At 44.8% G+C, this 17,010-nt stretch overlaps 1 protein-coding gene and 1 non-coding gene across 4 annotated transcripts in view; both read right to left on the bottom strand.

The window, feature by feature from the left end:
• The window catches only part of LOC135050113 (ephrin type-A receptor 6), a 1,497,116-nt gene that overhangs the window by 490,123 nt on the left and 989,983 nt on the right, over nucleotides 1-17,010 (bottom strand). The gene's annotated exons all lie outside the window — the stretch shown is intronic.
• Nucleotides 11,609-11,737, bottom strand: LOC135054248 (U8 small nucleolar RNA). Its single transcript, XR_010243450.1, has one exon. It is a non-coding gene; the product is annotated as a U8 small nucleolar RNA (small nucleolar RNA).

The following is a 17,010-nucleotide window of genomic DNA, read 5'->3' on the forward strand; positions in this document are numbered from 1 at the left end:
CACAACATCTGGAGAGCCACAGGTTGGCCAGGCCTGGGTTAATGGATAAGAAAGGTGTTTCAGCACAGGTGATGGCAATCATAAATTAAGAGGGAAGTCCAGGAGCAGAGCATTCTGTCCCTCCTGGAAAGGGTCATGTTGGGAGGTATATTACATTGACCATAAATAATTTGAATTGGTCCGGGACCACCAATCCAAGGCTCCCTTGCAAGTGCCCTGAGGCACCCCAGGGTGCCAAGGCACACAGTTTGAGAAACGCTGACCTATATATATCTTATGGAACTTTGCAAAGTGGAGAATCCAGACTGATCTGACATGCTGATAATTCAAACACATAAAATGTTGACCTAATGCACAATTGTACAGTTTTGTGCCGCAATTGCCAAATGCTAAAAGAGCTGCAATAGTATGCATTATATTATAAGAGATAAGGTTAGAGTGAGTGCTCATGTTGCATATTGCAGGTGGTAAAATTTACCCAATTGTTTCAAATGCTGTGCTACAGTAAAAAGCAGGCTTTATTGTAATGTGGCCAAAATGTTACTTGTGGTGGTTATTGTATTCCTGTACCACCCCCTGCATTTGAAAAGGGAAGAATGCTGCAACAGCCAGACTGGAATGCAATCAGGATCCCGGCAATTGGCAACCTCACAGAAAACAGACAGCGGGATCCCTATGGTCAGAATCCCAATGGATCACAATGTTAAGTACTGGGGTTAGGAATTGGGAGGGGATGGTTAGTGTTAGGCTGCGGGAGGGGTGGGTTAGGTTAGGCTGTGGAAGGAGTGGGTTAGGGTTAAGATTAGGGGTCTGGGTAGGGTTAAAATACCAGGATCCGTTGCAATTTTGACCATCAGGACTGTGAAGAAGTAGAAAAGTGAAGTTGCCCATAGCAACCAATCATCTTCCACCTATCATTTTGCACAGTGTACTTGTTAAATGCTAACTAGAAGCTGATTGGATTGGCTGAGCCTTTACTACTCCACTCTTTAGAAGGTGTGATACATTCTCTCACTAAATATCCTTAGCATGCACACAGGTAAATTGCTGTTGGTATGGTTCTCTATTAGTGACATATATAATGACAACAGTGTGCTAGAAGGTGTTCTGTAATGGGGTATGTGCTGACAGCAACACTATGGGGGGTATTCAATTTTTTGAAAAGTCAATTGGGTGTCTGTTTTTTCCTCTCTAATAGGAAAAACCAGGCACCCGACTTACTTTTCAAACAATTGAATTCCCCCATATGAGCGTGAGCAATAATTTCATCCATAGTGGTCCAGAGCAGTTCAAAATGCCTTTAGCACTCTTTACTCTTAGTAATTACGGGGAATGAAATTGCCTGGTCAACCAACCAGGAGGCTTTACAGCAGTGGGGTGTCCCTTGTCAGAAAGTGTGGTATCTAAACCAATCACCTGATGATGCTTACATACAGTTCTTGAGCACATTCTTTGGCCAGGTATACCTTGCTGATGCCATCCCTAAAATATTAGGTCTGGATGTGCACCATGGTTCTAAAATCAGTCTTGGAGAACAGCAGCTGCTTCCAGTTGTAGAGGGAGCATGTCAAAAGATTTTTTTTTTTTTTTTCAACAATCGTGCACTTTCCAATTCAAATGCACATTCAATTAATTGTTAATTCTATTGCTTGGTATTTTTTTTTTTACTACCTCCATATGTTATCTTAATCATCTGTTTTGTTTTTCTTTCTGAGTCCGTATCTTGTTGTAGGGCTTTAATATATGTAAATGATTATCTATGTGTGTTTGTGTGTTGTTCTGCTTTCCTATTTTTTTTTCTTTAGAGTGTTTTATTGACTCATCAATTGTGATTAGTTGATGAAAGAAACTGTGAACAAGAAAGCATGGCATCTGAGACGAGCTCTGTGTTTTCATTATCACCTCTTTTATCTTCCTTCTCATGCTTCACATATACATTCCAAACCCTTTAGTGCTCTACAGGGCTGCAATAATCTCCTCTACACAAACTTTTATAACAATTACTTCTTGCGTTTGTACTGGATTAGCTCAGCAGTAAGAATTGTTGGAAACGTTTTGCCAAAAAAAACAGCTCAAAAACTGTTGCACGCTCATTTGATATATGCAGACTCTTCAAGTGACAGTATTCACATTATATTGCCAGAATTATGGCCTGAATTGTGTTATTTTGGGCTTGTTAGTAGTGTAGATGTATTGTATAGATTTGACAATTCCGTGAGCTGCTTCCAAGATTGCAGAATATGATAGGGAATTAAAGCATGGCATCGAACTCCAGTTTTGTGTGATTTTATTATAGAAATTCAGAATCAAGTAGTAGGTGTTTTTATGATTCTGATGGTGTATTTGGAATAAGCACACATAGTTTTAGTGCTGGCACGCTTGCATTTAGCCTTTCTGAACACTTAGGTTAATGACCCGTCTGAGTAAAACATTTTCAATCTATTCCATCTATTCCAAAGCGTGGTTATAGTGCCTTGTCTGTTGGACCCCCACCGTCTCAACTGGTAAGGTAAAAAAGTTAACTCAAAAGCACAACCCCATTTGCAGCCCTCATCCTCCCCCCATAAAAATTATACAACTTGGATTTTTAAACAGCATTACAGCACCTCTGCCAAAAATAATATTGTTGCAGGAACTTGCAGCATTTCTAAAACTAAGGGGTAAATTTACTAAGGTGGGAGGGTTTTCTTTTTTAGAACTGGTGATGTTGCCCCATAGCAACCAATCAGATTCTATCTATAATCTTCTAGAAACAACTAGATAAATGTTAAGTAGAATCTGAGTGGTTGCTATGGGCAACATCACCAGTTCTAAAAAAAAATCCCACCTTATAAATTTACCCCTAAGACTTTGCTGATAACCTGCAGTTCTACCTCTGGCCTGAATATCCGGTGGAGCTGTTCTGCTGCCACACACGGCGTGGGCTATAATGAAGTCCGAGTTTGGCAGCCGTACCTGATGCCGGCCGAATTTGGACTTCATTACATCCCGGCCTCAAGGTCTATTTAGAGGAAGTGGTTATGTGAGCGGCGGTCACTATACTGACCCCGGAAAACCCGACAGTCGGCATGCCGACTAATAGGGACTATTCTCACTCCTGGGTGTCCACGACACCCATAGAGTGGGAACAGAACCTGTGGCGAGCGCAGCGAGCCACCGAGCCCGCAAGGGGCTTCGTTGTACTCTGCCCCCCCCCCCCCCCCCGCCGGCATTCTGTGGCCAGGATCCCGGGGTTGGTATACTGGCCTCCGGGATCCCGCCCACCGGTCTTCCAATACCAATGCCAGGTTCGATATATTATGTTAACATTTATAATGTCGACACAGTCATTATGTCAATGGATAACATGTAGAAATGTTTATCATGCTATGCCTAATGCTAACCCAAACCTTAACCCTTAATAGTAAACCTAAGCCCTAAACCCAATGGCAACATTTTCACTATATAGACATTTCATAAGGAAACATTCTGTCCATGTTGACATTTTTCAGATTGACATCATCACTATCAAAAGCCTGGTGTTGATATTATAAATGTTGACACAGTTATTATCGACTTAGTGACTGCACACTGTTATACCAGTGTTCCTACAGTTGTGTCTGATATTACTGATATGTACAAATATTTGAGTGACAATAGGACTCTGAATAATGACGGAGGAATTTCTATTCAAGCCTATATGGAGGTACCTGGCCAAAAAAGGGTAGACTGGGGTTTAACGTCTGTTTCCACTGAAAACGTGTATTTGATCATTGAGTTTGTGTGGGTTCAGCTGTGTAAAAAATAAATAAAATGAAAATATGTGCTTACATCCCAAGCTCCTCTTTCCGTCAGCAGCTCTCCTCTTCTTCACCACAGTGATACTGCCATCAACAAATGCATTATTACCATGCAGAAGTGTCTACATAGTGACCCATACGTACTCTCCAGGAATTTCTGTGAGACTCCCCAATTTTAGGGAGTTCTCCCATGCTCCTCTGCACCCTCCCTAATTCTGTCTATTTCTCCAGTGAAGTGGGAGGAGCCATAAAGACATGAATTGTTGCTAATCACAAATTCATGACCCCACCCCCTTCTTCATTATGCTGAGATTTGTAGTGTCAGACCTCCCCTCCATGCACACACATGGACATACACCCACCAGTACATGAAAAATTGGGAGGTTTGTAGTAACCTGGCAGAAAAAAACTAAATCTTGATAGCAGTCTGAAGCCACCGTAAAAAGAATACCAGGATTTACCTCAGGTGAGATTCATTTTTGTTAGGTTATTATGAAAACTCACTTCTACATAGTCACACTGCCTGGCAGCCATGACTGACTCACTATTATGAAAAGGAGACTGGATGCTGCAGGAGACAAGTAGAGACAAATGGAAGTATTATTATTATTATTATTATTATTATTATTATATCTTTCATTTATAAGGTGCAAAATTCATGATAGAGTAAAGGCAAAAGGTGTTGTGCTGAAAGAATTAACCTCTATACTAGAACAGTTAGTACATTAGGGGTTGACAATGGAGAAGTGGACCAGTGTAGAAGTTGGCTACTGCAGCCAATCAGGTTTGAGGTAGCATTTATCAAGCACATTCTATAAAATGATAGGTATAAACTGATTGGTTGCTATGGGCAACTTCTCACCTATTTTCAATGCTTGACACATCTGGATGTAGTTATGTGACCAATACCTCCCCCTACATCCTGAATACTTACAATACCAACTAGCAGGGACTAGTCCCACTCGTGGGTATCCACGACACCCATGGAGTGGGAATAGAACCTGTGGTGAGTGCAGCTCGCCACCGAGCCAGCAGCGTGGCAAGCACAGCAAGCCCGCTAGGGACTTGTGGAGCTCACCCCCCCTCCCCCGGCAAACCGATGCCGGGATCCCGCCGTCGGTATGGTGACTGGCGGTTTCCTGACGGGCACGCATACCGAACCTGACCCATCAACCCCTGGGCTTCCTCTGCTGACAAACAATAATATAAAATATCACCACAAACAAACCACACAACATCACTTTAGGGTGGCCGGAGTTAAAAATAATTCTTCTAAAGATGGCTGCCTTCATGGCATTTCTACAATGTCAACAAGAAATAAAAAAGGAAAAACATTGGCAACCAAGGGTTAGATTGAGAGAATTCGAAGAAATTTAGCGTGTTGTTGAGAGAATAAAACCACATTCAGCTACTGGTAAACATAAGTTACTGTCAATGGCAGTAATTATCAAAAACAATCTGTACAAAACACAAAGGTTGGAAGCAGCTGCCATCACAATACACGGAACGAAGCAAAATCTGGAGCGCTTGCTGAAAGACGGATAAAAATAGATGCTAAATGTGAGCAACGGCGCTGAGCTTATTCCAAATGGTTTTAGACGCATTTCAGAAACATCTAAGACACCGAGCATGTTTTCTTTTCTGTTTCCAAACAGATGCAATGCTTTTTAAAGCCGCAATCTATGGCTTCATTATCCGCATTGTTCTGGAGATGAGCAAAGTTTGTACAAGGTCATCCCAAAAAACAACCTTAAGCCTCGTCACATTTTTGCAGCAGTCTGAATGCTTTCATGAGCAGCAGGTGTATTTCCACAAAAGACACTAAGCTATTAACGGCACAGTGAGGAGTACACAATAATAGGTTGTTAACTCAGCCTTTCTGACAAGAGCACGGGAAAGGACACTATGCAACCATTAATGATAAATTATGCATATTTCGTACAGATGAAGTGGGGGGGGGAGGGAGAGAAAACGCTATCTTTAGCAGATTGAAGCTTGTGTCAGTTTACATTTCATTGGGGCTACTTTATTTACCTTTTAAGTGCAATATTTCAGGTACAGTGGTGGTGCTTCACTAAACAATCTACACAATGCAACAGTCTCACCATAGGCAGCAAAGACCCATAGCATGCTGTGTGACCTGAAGTGTTTATAGTGGATCTCTGCAGCAATTTAAAACATTTATCTGTTCCAAGCACAGACGGGCTGTAGAGAGAGCCACACCCAGCTCCGGAAAAGGGGGCATGGCTTAAAAAGGGGCCTTTTACTATTAAAATATTTACATAATAATATAATTGTGTGTCTGCTTCATGCTCCACAGGGGGGCACAATTTTACTATGGGGGGGGGGGGGGGGTTGGGCACATCAGAGGGCATCTGCGTCCTACCTTACTTTATCAGGAAGCGGGTCCCTCCTCTCCGGCCAGCGCCCTCTTCTAAGTGATATTTGGGAAGATGACACTGGCCAATAGAAAGCAAAGACTCTAGCAGTGCCACAGTCTTTGCTTTCTATGTGCGGTGCTATCTTCCCGAAGATATCACCAGGAAGATGGCGTCGCTGATGCCGGCCACAACATAGGTATAATGGGGGGGGGGGGGGGGGCGTATAGCAGCAGCCCGAGCCTGGGTAATTTGTACTTCCCCCCTCTCGGCGCCACTGAGTACAGAGAGGCACTGGGTTAACCTGGGTCCAATAAGGCCGAATAGGGGAGCGAGTTAATGTTTTAAAAATAAATAAATAAAATAAAAAGCAAATATGGTTTGAAATGCCTAATTGTCAGTTCAACTGTAATGGTGCCCATACACTTGTGAGATGTCTGGTACAATCCTTCAAATCGCAGGATTGTATGCACATCAAATATGTCCCCCGATGCGATGCGCGGACACGCTGGTTGAATCTCGCATCTCAAGATATTATGTCCTGCACTTACTATTTATCCAATCGCATGTGCGATCACATGCTGTTTTTACCACATTCAAGTTATCACACTGCGATGTGCGATCTGTGAGGTATTTAGATCACTTCCTGACCACATCCCCTTCACCCTGGTCGCATGGGGCATCACACGATATCGCACAAGTGTATGGGCACCATTAGTTATTATAAGATCAAATTAACATTATAGAGCTATTACATATAACTTGCTGATGTGCCTGGTTTCAACTAGGCAAAGATTTGCTGGGCAGAACACTTTATTATTATTATTATTATCCTTTATTTATATTGCGCCACAAGGGATCCGCAGCGCCCATTACACAGTACATAATCAAATGAGCAAACAAGAAAACAGCACTTACAGTACAGGACAATATAGGACAGGTATAGAAAACCTGGGGGTTAGGTGCCATCAAAGGGAGTATAGAGTATAAGATTGTGTAAGTAAGAAAAGGAAAGGCACATGAGGAAAGAAGTCCCTGCTCTTATGAGATTACAATCTAAAACTTACCCTTTTTCACCCCCTTAGGAGTCGAATTTAGAAAAATCCCTGCTTAGTGGGTGGCTGCAAGTAACTGTCACAGTTTACAGACCACCCAGCAGGTGCACAGGAAGAGTCCTCCGACTGTCACATTTTCCAGAGCACAATGGTGATGCATTGTAAATGTCAGGCAGACGTTTTGCAACAGTAATATTATTCTGCAAATTTATGGCCAAGACCTTTAAATTGGTACATGATGTGCCCGTTTCAGACAAGGCATCATAGAAATACTATCACACTCACACAAGTCGTCCTTCTGCTATTAATAAAGATATAATAATATAAAATATAATTTAATGTAAATATATTATTAAATATATGTTAGAGAAAATATCATTATAATTGTAAGTGGCTAACTGGCAAGAGAACATCCCATAACACCGAAATGTACATTGGCTCTAGCTCAATATTTCTCATTATAGGGCCTTATAGGCAACTGACGCAAAAGAGGAGCTGCTCATACATTTCTGAAAGCAGTCCTGAATCGGTTACAAATTACCAGTGTTTTTGGGACTGCGCATGTACTGGAGCCGCCAGAGCCGGCCCTAACCAATATGATGCCCTAGGCAAGATTGTGACTGGTGCCCCCTAGCGCCACATTTAGTTCCACCTCTGACCCTGCACCCCTTTCCCAGCACCATCACCCCTCACCCATAGCAGTCCTCATTTTGGTGTTCCTACCCCCTATAATTTAAATAGGAACAGTTTGCATATTCAGCGCACAGCCCAAAAAGGGGTGTATTCTTGCTGGGAAGGGGCATTGCCACACAATAGTACCCCCAATTCAAATTACGCCACACAGTAGTGCAACATTATTCACATTATATCATGCGATAGTGTCCCTTATTACATCACACAGTAGTACCACTTTACCTTATATATGTTACTCCTCACAGTAGTGCCCCTTATTCACATTACATCACACTGCATTGCCCCTTATTCACATTACACAACACCATATTGCTCTTTATTTACATTAGACCACACAGTAGTGCCCTTTCTATACGTTATGCCACACAGTAGAGCACCTTATACACATAATGCCACAATGTAATGCCCCTTACACATATGACACACATAATTAATGTCCTTACAAACATAATGCACCTTCCATATGCCAACCTTTATTAATGCCCTTATACACATAATGACACACATGTTTCTTACACATATGCCAACCTTTATTAATGCATTAATACACATGACACACATAATGCCCCTTACACATATGCTGAACCCTACTGCACAACCAACCCACCTGCACACAGTACTCACATGGCCGCTAACACTGTGACCTCTGCCTCTGCTTGGATACAGATGTGTCCACATACATCTTGCCCCAATACATCATGCAGCAGGAGATGCCCGGCATGAGTCAGCTGGCAGTTCTGCATCTTATTTACATTACTATGTGGCTAGGATACACAAGCAGCTTCTGCTGATTAAAATGATATGCGGCATGCCTATATTCTGTGTGTGACTGTGGCTGTATCTGCATACGAAATGCTACGTTACAGTGTAATGTAGCATTTCGTATGCAGATACAGTCGCAGTCACACACATGATATAGGCATGCCGCATATCATTTTAATCAGCAGAAGCTGCTGGTGCCCCTAGGCTTACCAAATGTCCTAGGCATTTGCCTAGTTTGCTTATGCCTAAGGCCGGCCCTGGGAGCCGCAGTGCGATTATGCAGCGATGGTGCTGCAGTTCTCCTGTCATAGTGTCCTGGACACCGCAGCCTGACTGACAGGGAGGGAGAGCGTTTCAGAAACTTAGTTGCGTCTGATCAGTGTGCTGTCTGCATAGGAAGCCTGATTCAGATGTGCACTACAGTCTGCCGCATGTGCAAAGTACCGGACATCGGTACTGTGCTGCATGACCTGACTCAGGCCCAGAGTTTGTATGTACTTCTATTTTTCATGTGGATAAACTTATCCAGAGTAACTAATGATGTTTTCTTTCATTGTCCAAATAAAGTACAAATTGGCTGCTGACTGAATTGACCCTGTTGTGTACAGTATGTGTATGTGTTCAGGAAATTAGATTTAGAAGATAAGTTGCTTAAGTTGTCAACTATGTAGAAAGAAGATATTAATTATAATAATAATAATAATAATAATAATTAATAACAATATTACAAATCAACCATTTGCACATAAACACTCTGCTTTCACTACAACATACTATTCACTGCATAGACATATACAGATGTGTCCACTTGTGTGTCTGTGATGTGGACGCATCACAGTATGCAACACACGGCAAAGTGGGGCGTGTGTGATCGCAATCATCCTGCTTTACCATTCATTACAATAGGAGCCGCATGCTCATGTGCTTGCCTCCCATTGAGTTACAGTGGGTCCCGGCAGTGATACATACGCATTGCGATGCCGCTATAGTAAGCTTTTACACGCAGCAAAGCTGTAGCGGGACACATCTGAACAGGTTTCAAACTCCAGCTTTCTAAAGTTGTTCTTTTCACTCAACAATGGGAAGCAGTTAGCTTCCCGACAGATGGGATCCCAGCGGTCAATATACTGACACCGGGATCCCAAAGTAGGATGCAATTCCGGCGTCCACATACCAATGGTGCTTGGGTTGCCGGCATCACATTACAGACAGCTGGCATCCCAATCATCCTCGCAGCGTGACGCACTGGCAGCCTGCCGAGCGGTGGGGGGGGGTGATTATGTTCAGATAGTGGGGAAGGGAGGGTTAGGGTTAGGCACCAAGGGGGGGGGGGGGGGGTGAGGGTTAGGCACCACCAGGGAGGGGGAGGGTTAGGCACCCAGAAGGGAGGGTTGGGGTAGGGAAATGGTGAGGGTTAGAGGGCTGAATGGGGGCTGTCGGGATTATGATGGATGGGATGCCAGTGTCGGTATACTGACAGCCGTCATCCCGTCCATTGGCATATCATACTGATCCCTCAACAATAGTTCAGATCGGAACTGAAAGATAATAGTTTACAGTCTGAAAATGGCTGAAAGATGGTCTGTATCATTTGCTTTGGTTATCAAGTCTGTCCAATCCTGTCATCCAGTTGGTCCCTCACTGCGAATGGAGATCGCCTTCACAGTCATACATCTCTCCACGTATGGAGGCCTCCAATTATCGGACCGTCCATCCTCCCCTCATCCATCTGACGGGTCATTTATAGGCAACTTAAATCTATTTGCCTTGAGACAGTTGAGTGACACAATAAGGGTTATTTACGAGGGATGCAGTTAAATTCTCAACAGTAGGATCTCGGTGGCTGAAGTACCGACGCTGGAATCCCGACAGCAGTCAAAATGCCAGCGGTCGAAATCCTGCCCACCGCCCGGTATTCCCACTAGGGTGGTGGTCCACGGCACCACCCAGGGGGCAATAAAAATAGGATTTTAGTACCTACCGGTAAATCCTTTTCTCCTAGTCCGTAGAGGATGCTGGGGACTCAAAAAGGACCATGGGGTATAGACGGATCCGCAGGAGCCTGGGCACACTATAAAGACTTAAACTGGGTGTGAACTGGCTCCTCCCTCTATGCCCCTCCTCCAGACCTCAGTTAGAAAACTGTGCCCAGGAGAGACGGACATTTAGAGGAAAGAATTTATGATTTAAACACAGTGAGTGTCATACCAGCTCACACCACGAACATACCGCAGAACGTGGCATTCAAAAGAATACCAGCCCACGGTATGAAAAAACATACAGCCATATGCTGAGAGAATATGTAACACAACCTGTGTGTCAACCCAACCAATAATAAGACACCGCCTGCCATGTCATGAACAACGTCAGCAATAGCCTGACAGAGAAGAAATACCACAAAGTGTAACCAAACTCAATAACTGCAGACACAGTCCGCACTGGGACGGGCGCCCAGCATCCTCTACGGACTAGGAGAAAAGGATTTACCGGTAGGTACTTAAATCCTATTTTCTCTTACGTCCTAGAGGATGCTGGGGACTCCATAAGGACCATGGGGTCTATACCAAAGCTCCAGAACGGGCGGGAGAGTGCGGACGACTCTGCAGCACCGATTGAGCAAACATGAGGCACCCATCAGCCAGGGTATCAAACTTGTAGAGCATAGCAAAGGTGTTTGAAACCCGACCAAGTAGCTGCTCGGCAAAGGTAACCCGCCGAGAGTCCTCGGGCATCCGTCCAAGAAAAGTCCATCTTCCCAGTAGAATGGGTCTCCCCCGACTTCAGTAACGGCAATCCAGCCGTAGAACTAGCACACCGAATCGTATCACAGATCCAGCGTGTAAGAGACTGTAGAGACGCAGGTGCCCCAAGCACGCTGGGAGCCTACCGGACAAACAGAGCCTCTGTTTCCCCAAACTGAGCCCAATTGGCGACATAAATCTTCAAAGCCCTGACTACATTGAGACACTTTGAACCAGCCAATGCTGAAGTTTCACATACTCAGCCTCCCCTGTTTATCATGTCTGTTTTCCCATAAGGAAGAACAGGTAAGGATCAACCTCACTGATGATCTTAATAAACACCGAAAACCCTCTTCAGCAGAACTACTATCCAAGTTCTCCATTCTACCCACTTGGAAGATCCAACAGGGACTCTTGTGAGACAAAGCTGCTACTTCCGACAACCGCCTTGCGGTCGCCCAAAAGGCAAAAGCCTGACCACTTTCCAAGAAAGAAATTTTAACACAACCTTTAATAAAAGGTTCCAATCATTGAGACACAAGAAACGCAACACCACGTCAAGATCCCACTGTGCCAATGGGGCACAAATGGAGGATGGATGTGCAGTACTCCTTTCATGAAAGTCTGAACTTCCAGAAAGGTGGCCAATTCTTTTTTTTTTTAAATTATAAGGCCAAAACTGACCTGAAACAGAGCCTAACTTTAGGCCTGCATCTACGCCTGCTTGCAAAGAATGGAGAAGAACGACTCAGCTGAAAGTCTTCTGTAGGAACCTTCTTAGATTCACACCAAGACACATCTTTACGCCAAATACGGTGGTAAGGCTTCGCCGTTACTTCTTTTCTAGTCTGAAGAAGTGTGGAAATGACCTAACTGGGAATACCCATTCGGACTAGGATATGGCATTTAACCGCAACGCCGTCAAACGCAGCCGCGGTAAGTCCTGATACACTCCCGGATCTTGCTGTAACAACTCCTCCCGTAGAGGAGAGGCCAGGGATCTTCTATGAATAAATCTTGAAGAACTGGATACCAAGCCCTCCTTGACTAGACCGGAACAAGGAAGATCGCCGGAACCTCTGTTCTTCTTATGTTTATCACTTTCAGCAGAGTGAACGCGGAGGGGTCCCCTAGGCCGACTGAAAACACCCAAGGTGTCACGAGGGCGTCCACTGCTATAGCTTGAGTGTCCCTTGACCTGGAACCATATTCCTGAGGTCTCTCGGTGAGGCGAGACGCCAACATGCCCAATTGAGGCACTCCACAAAGACTTGCCACTTCTGTGAAACTTCTTGATGACGACAGTATTTCTCCAGGATGGAGAGCGCGTCTGCAGAGGACATCCATTTCACCGTCGTTTACGTCCAGAACGAAGACTGCTAATATAACGTTTACCAGTCTTTTCACCCTGTGGAAAACTATTTCAGTTTCCGCCATTGCCGCTCTAATCCTTGTTCCGCCTAGCGGCTTACTTACGCCACTGCTGTCAAGTCGTCCGACAGAATTAACACGGCAGATCACGAAGAATATGTTAGTTGAAAATAGCTCTTAATTCAAGAAATCTTATTGTAGACAAGCGTCGCAGCTCGACCTTTTCCTCTGGAAATACTTCCCATGCAAGGACTGCTCCCCAGCCGCGGAGATTAGCATATATGGACACCAGGATCTAATCCTGGATCCCGAACCTTCGTCCCTCTAGGAGGTGAGAACTGAGCAAACACCACAGCAGCGACATCCTGGCCATTAGAAATATATTCCGGTGCATGTGCCGGCGAAACCCGGACCACATTCCTAACAGGTCCCGTGAAAACCACTCTGGCATTTCACCTGCTCACCGAAAAGGCCTCTTAGGCCACATCCAACTTCTTCATCCACGGAACATATTGATGGATTGGCACTGCAAATCTGATCCGACCCAGGATCCTCAGTCCTCTGTCCACAGGAAGTACCGAACCTCAACCGTTCAGTATCTACCCTGATACCACCTCCGACATCTGCGTCGTTGGGAACAGCCCTTCCCAGTGTTGAAGAACAGTCAGAGAGAAACAACAAATTGCACCACTTATTTCTTGACCTCGCCTCCATCAGGCGAACATCTCAGTACAGAATAACAATGGCTCTTACTTTTTTATAACCAGGACAGGATGACGAGGCACTGAACCTGACGCACCTCTGGTATGGCGTCGCGTATTACCTCCCCTTCCAGCGGGGAAACTGCAATATCCATTAGAAAATCAGTGAGGGGAAAGATCTGTAATTCCAGAATGTCCCCCTTTGGATTCTATAAGTAACTCATCGGTCCTAGGGGGTAATTCCAAGTTGATCGCAGCAGGATTTTTTTTAGCAGTTGGGCAAAACCATGTGCACTGCAGGGGAGACAGATATAACATGTGCAGAGAGAGTTAGATTTGGGTGGGTTATTTTATTTCTGTGCAGGGTAAATACTGGCTGCTTTATTTTTACACTGCAAATTAGATTGCAGATTGAACACACCACACCTAAATCTAACTCTCTCTGCACATGTTATATCTGCCTCCCCTGCAGTGCACATGGTTTTGCCCAACTGCTAAAAAAAATCCTGCTGCGATCAACTTGCAATTATTCCCCTAGTCCATTCCTGGAATAACTGAAAGTATTAACTGAGTCCTCATCGGAGTGGGGTCCCGCCATATAGACTCTGCGACATGTGGTGTATGTGATAGAAACAGAAACGACATCCTTTTCTGCAAACCTAACAAGGCTGCATAACTCTTACCTTTTCACCTTCCACAGGCTGAACAGAAAAGGAAAAAAGTACTGTATCGAACCGATTAAAATGACTGGATCCCACAAAGGAATGCGTCACCAACCGATGTGAGGGAATCTAACTCCCGAAGCTAGACTTACCAGCAGTATCCACCGAGATTGACTGAACTGAGGCATCCCCCCAAACAGCAGTACACCGTCCCAGGGAAAAACTCCAGTAACTCTCGGAGTCAGCCTCAGCATTCCCCCGGCCACACTTCCTGTATTCGCACGGCAGCCTGCCACAATGTTATAGAGAAGAATCAACATAAGGAACCTCCCCTCTCTCTTTAAGGTAAATCTATCTGATGTCTTACCGAATACAAACACTCCCTCATTGGCATGTAATGCAAATAAGCTCACAGCATAGAAATAAAATATCACTTAGCTTTCCTGTATACGATCCTTTGAGACAGGGCCCCGTGTCGACCAGGAGTTGACTTTCACAGTATTCTATCCGTGGCAGGAAAAGAATAAACCTTCGGACTCCTTGTGAGGATCTGAGACCAACTCGTCACAGCCAACCTAGAGCTTTATCAACAGAGCGACCAGCACATGAGAAGGAATACTTTTACTTCAGTCGACATTATAAATCATAATGTAATACACCAATACACACGTGTCCCATATATATATATATAACATACATATAAGTGGATTGTCCCGAACCGTAGGGTCCCTAGTGACAGTATTGTGTACTGTATGTCTATGACCATAATACCGTATGGTCGACAGAAACCCTAGCATTTGTCGACAAACCGGGAGTAGTAACCAGGCAAAATAACCATCCGGCGACCCCGAGAGGTCCGAGTGGAATATACCTATAAAATCTTTCTAACACTCTCCCACACCTACTACCATATCAGTGCTTGAGCTACAGGCCCAAGAAAACGTACCATACATATACATACAAATATATATATATATATATATATATACACTGACATAAGGCAGTTACAGCCTGTTAAGTTTTACTCTCAGTAAAAAACAGTTGGTTCCGACAGGGTCACCCGCATACAACTGTGTCACCCAAATAGTGTTCCCTTTAGACAAGTAACCAACTACCGACCTGCTGACACTGCATCAACTGCATCGAGGACCAATAGGCGTCAGCGATGCCGACAGCGATCCCCGTTAGTGACAGAGTACTGATTCCTGTCGACATATGTCGACTATAAAGCTATAGAGGGCAGTCTGACCAGGGAAACACAGGGTACATGCACAACAGACTGTAGTATACGCCCATTTAACAAACCAAGCGTTATATTCTAAACACTGTGCCCCTCCACGATTGTACAATGGTGGGGACATGGAGGAAAATGGCGCTGAAAGAGTTGTGAGGATGAAGCCCCGCCCCTTCTCGGCGCGCTTCAGCCCGCTAAAAATATACATTCTTTTTTCCAGCGGGTATCCCTATACAGTGTCTACACACTGTATATAACCTCTACACCCGTAAAAAGCGTTCATCATGCTGCCCAGGGCGCCCCCCCCCCCTGCGCCCTGCACCCTTGTGAGCATTCGGCGCGGGAGTAAATTGCGCGCAGCGCTGCTTTATGCTGGCGGGGGATGGGACACTGTCTACACCCTGTATATAATGTCTACCCCTGAACAAAGTGTATATCATGCTGCCCAGGGTGTCGTCCCCCCCGCGCCCTGCCCCTTTTAAGCCTTTGACGAGGGAGCAACCGGCACGCAACGCTGCTCTATGCTGGCAGGGGTATGGGACACGGTGCCCAGGCACCGAGAATAGTTTAAATGCCAGTCTTGTGAAAAGATCAGTAACTTGCTGCCCAGAGCGCTCCCCCCCAGCGCCCTGCACCCTGTAAGTGCCGTTGTGTGGGTGCATGGAGCGCAGCGCTACCGCTGCGCTTACCTCCGTTACCGAAGTCTTCTGCCGTCACTGAAGTCTTCTGTTCTTCACATACTCACCCGGCTTCTTTCTTCTGGCTTGGCGAACCAAGTGATCGAACCCTCTGGAGCTAATGGTGTCCAGTAGCCTAAGAAGCAGAGCCCTTGAACTAAGAAGAAGTAGGTCTGACTTCTCTCCCCTCACTCCCACGATGCAGGGAGCCTGTAGCCAGCAGGTCTCCCTGAAAATAAAAAACCTAACATAAAGTCTTTTAGAGAAACTCAGTAGAGCTCCCCTAGTGTGTGTCCAGTCACTCCTGGGCACAAAGTCTAACTGAGGTCCGGAGGAGGGGCATAGAGGGAGAAGCCAGTTCACACCCAGTTTAAGTCTTTATAGTGTGCCCAGGCTCCTGCGGATCCGTCTATACCCCATGGTCCTTTTGGAGTCCCCAGCATCCTCTAGGATGTAAGAGAAATAGTGTGCCACTGAGCCTGAAGCATGGCAAATGCAGTGAGCCCGCAAGGGGACAATCTGCGCTTGACGTCGGTATTTCGACTGCCGGGATCCCGAGTGTGGGAAAATCATACTGAATCCATTTAGAGTGTGGAAGTACTACAAATGCTCAATGGTAACCTCATGTGCCTACCTTTTTGCAAATGCCCACGTTTCATTGGGTAGATGTGTATGTTTCAAACCAAAATGCTGACAGGTTCCAAAATTAAAGGTTTAAATTGGATGACAGGAGGATCTACAAGGAAAGCTGCATACTGACATACTGTATCTATGTATACTTCACCTAATATAATAAAAGCATTTCAAAGTGCTACCCTTAATAATGTCAGCCCTGATGTCACTATCATGATTAATTTAAGACAAATGAAGATAAATGAATCTGTGTTTTGCAAGGAAAATTAAAATGTACCAATTAAGGGGTGAATGGATGGGTGGATTTATAAAGTGGAAATAGGG

Source organism: Pseudophryne corroboree, chromosome 2 (assembly GCF_028390025.1).
Source record: "Pseudophryne corroboree isolate aPseCor3 chromosome 2, aPseCor3.hap2, whole genome shotgun sequence".
Taxonomy (NCBI): Eukaryota; Metazoa; Chordata; class Amphibia; order Anura; family Myobatrachidae; genus Pseudophryne; species Pseudophryne corroboree.